We start from the raw sequence: 3,985 nt of genomic DNA on the forward strand, positions 1-3,985 counted from the left end.
AAAAACAGCACAGTGGGCAAACCGGAAGTCCATTTTTCTGAACTTCCGGTTTGCCATTGGGTGATTATTTTTGCATTCTGGGCTTTAGGGAAGCTACCCTGAAGCATACGGAGGACAAAATGGCCTTCCCCAAAGCTGAAAAGCAGCTGGCCAACACACAAGCATGCATGCTGGAGCTGACATACGGCAACGTCTCACGTACCCTCTGATAGGGCTCCGTGTATCACCCGTGGCAGGTGTTATCATGGGACTAAACGTTCCTTCCGCACAGCTCAAAAGTGCTCTCCTCCATGCCTGAGCTAGAAGACCAACTAGCCATCCCTTTGCTGCCATCTTTAACAGCCCTGATTATAATCCCAGCGACCAGTTAGGTCCCACAGAGTTGGCCTTCTCCGGGTCCCGTCAACTAAACAATGTCATTTGGTGGGACCCAGGGGAAGAGCCTTCTCTGTGGCGGCCCCGACCCTTTGGAACCAACTCCCCCCCCAGATATCAGAGTTGCCCCCACCCTCCTTGCCTTTCGTAAAGTTCTTAAGACCCATCTCTGTCGTCAGGCATGGGGGAACTGACACATCTCCCCCGGGCTTATACAGTTTATACATGGTATGTTTGTGTGTGTGTTTGCTTTTAATAATGGGTTTTTTAGTGTTTTTTAAATTACTGTATTAGATTTGTTTTTTACATTGTTCTTGTTATTGTTGTGAGCCGCCCCAAGTTTACGGAGAGGGGCGGCATACAAATCTAAATAATAATAATATCATCATCATCATCATTTCTTCTGGCTTTTGGCTGGAGAATGCACTTCCCATTTTCAACGCAGGGAAGCCTGTCTGTCTTCTCAACAGCCCTAGCTGATGGAGAAACCGGTTTCCAGTCCTTGTACTGCTGTAGTTACGATGACCCAAATGTGCTTTTTCAAGGGGCAAACCGGACTTTCTGGTTTTTCTTTGAAGACATTTCAGATCTCATCTTATCAACATCTTCAAAGAAAAACAAGAAAGTCCAGTTGCCCCTTGTAAAAGCACCTTTGGGACAACTAAACTATGACATGGATGGCTGAGACTCCATAGACATGTACACTGCCCCCCCCCCAAAAAAAAAAATGGAACACTTAAGCAACACAATATAACTCCAAGTAAATCAAACTTCTGTGAAATCAATCTGTCCACTTAGGAAGCAACACTTTTTTTAAAAAAATATATTTTTATTGATTTTGTAAGTATTGTTACATAAAACAAACATAAAACAGTGCACAGTGCATGTGCCCATCACCCGACCGACAATAACCATCACCACCACCACCAATTGCGGGGGGTTCAAATATTTACTAGTTTATATATATATATTTCCTTGGCTCTACTTTGCATTTGTTAGTATTGAAAGAGTGATTGGAGTTTATTTTTCACATTTGCATCACAGATTCTACTCAGCATATAACCTTTCACCTTATTCCATCGTACCATCAGCTTCTCCAGTTTGTTTTTCATCAAAGTTGTTTAATATTATTTCCATGATTTCAAAATGTATGTGACTTAGGAAGCAACACTGACAGTCAATATCACATGCTGTTGTGAACACTTAACTTTGTACAGAACAAAGTATCCAATGAGAATATTTCATTCATTCAAATCTGGGATGTGTTATTTGAGAGTTCCCTTTATTTTTTTTTGAGCAATATACTTGTGATGAGTTTTGCTCATCAGCAGGGTGATGCCTGACAACAAGCACAAGCTCAGCCATTGATCAGAAATCACACACCCTTTCAGAGGGGCACCTCTCCCAGTTTGGGGGAACCTGCATCGGCTGGCTGACTGAGTGATAGTAATAACAGGTAATTAATAACTGATGGTGGTAATAGGAGGCGGGCGACTTTTGATCTATGATGTCTTCAAGCCAAACCTAACAGAGATCTGATTTAGCTTTCGTAACTTCTTAGCTTGAACAATGGTTGAAGATACCAAGAGGCTGCATTAGCTGACACTGCTGCATCATTGGGCGCCCACCTTCTAGAAGAACACCAATTTAGCAATTATGTCCCTGACCAGAAAACAGAATCATAGAGCTGGAAGGGACATGAGAGGTCTTCTAGTCCAATCGGCTCAACACGGGAAACCTTATTCTAATGATGGCAAACCTTTTTTGGTTTGTGTGCCAAAAGAGGGTTTGTGCATGTATGCTAGCACATGCCCACTTATTCCCTCCCATGCATGCACACCCCCTGCGCATGCGCACAATCATCCCCATCCCTATGCATGCGCATAGGTTTTACTAAAGCCTGGGACCGTGAAAAAAACTGGCAAACTGGAAGTTTGGGAAAACGGATTTCCGGTTTGCCCGTTGTGCTGTTTTTCACACTCCGGAGCCTTCAGGGAAGCTTCAGCACAACAGGCAAACTGGAAGTCTGTTTTCTGAACTTCCAGTTTGCCTGTTGGGCAGTTTTTTGCTCTCTGGGGCTTCAGGGAGTTCCCCAAGGCCAAAAATCAGCTGGTTAGCATGCGCATGCCGGCTGGAGCTGACATAGGCCAACGCCTTGCATGTCCTGTGATGTGGCTCCATGTGCCATCTGTGGCACGCATGCTGTAGGTTCACCATCACAGCCTTATACCATCCCAATGAGACCTTATACCAGTGATGGCAAACCTAGGGCCGGAGAGGGGTGGTAAACAAATCCAATCAATCAATCAATCAATAAATAAAAATATGGCACGGGTGCTACAGATGGCACGCCAAACCATATCTGCTGGCACACAAGCCGTTGCCTTAGCTCAGCATGTGTGTGTCGGCCAGTTGATTTTTGGCTCACACAGAGGCTCTAGGAGGGGATTATTGGCTTCCAGAGAACCTCCAGGGAGATGAAGGAGGGTGTTTTTACCCTCCCCTGGCTCCAGGGAAGCATTTGGAGCCTGGGGAGGATGAAACACGAGCCTACTGGGCCCACCAGAAGTTGGGAAACAGGCCGTTTCTGTCCTCCAGAGAGCCTCTGGGGGTGCGTGAGAAGCTGTTTTTGCCCTCCCCAGGCATTAAATTGCAAGTGTGGGTATTTGCGCATGTGCAATAGTGTGCACGTACGCTCTTTTAGCACCTGAGAGAAAAAAGGTTCGCCATCACTGCCTTATACCATCCTGGTCAAATGCTTGTCCAGTTTATTTTTAAAAAGCTCCAGTGAGTCACAACTCCAGGAGGCAAGCTATTCCACTGATTAATTGTTCTATAACCAAATTTCACTTCTAGGTTGGATCTCTCTTTAACAAGTTTCCACACATTGCAATCGAGACCAAAGTTTAGGTTGCTAAGTGATTGATTGGCTTTTTAAAAGAAATTGGGATTTACTATGTTTTAATTTTAGATTTCTATATGTTATGTATTCACTTTTGTTGTGAGCCACCCTGAGTCTGCGGAGAAGAGTGGCATATAAATAAATAAATAAATAAAAAATAAATAAATATAACTAATTAAATAAATAAATAAATAAATACCAACCAAACTTGCTCCCTCACCCGTCTACCATATGAGGGCGGCATACAAATCTAATAAATTATTATTATTATTATTATTATTATTATTATTATTATTATTATTATTATTTAGCCTCCAGGCCCTTTATGATTTTTGTTGCTCTTCTCTGTATGTATGGTAAATAATGCACTATGAAGTGGCAGAGAGAATGGGATCTTTCCTGCTTCACCCCGGATCTCCAGTTCTCCCCATCATGGTTAGGATGCTGCAATTTGGCTGATCCAGGTCTCTGGGTCAGAAATTAAGTGGAATTCCATTTTGGAAGAATCACATTTGCTGACCTGAATGCAATGGTCTTGCAGGAGGGTGCCAAGAGACAGAAAACAAGGGGTGTGGTGTGGCCTCATTATTGACTTGGATAATATGATCAGGTCAGAAATGCAGGCTGGTTCCACTCCCAGGAGATCACCTGGCACCGCCATTGACAAAATGTTGCAGAAGCATATCAGAAAAACTGCTGTTGCTTTAT

Source organism: Erythrolamprus reginae, chromosome 2 (assembly GCF_031021105.1).
Source record: "Erythrolamprus reginae isolate rEryReg1 chromosome 2, rEryReg1.hap1, whole genome shotgun sequence".
Taxonomy (NCBI): Eukaryota; Metazoa; Chordata; class Lepidosauria; order Squamata; family Dipsadidae; genus Erythrolamprus; species Erythrolamprus reginae.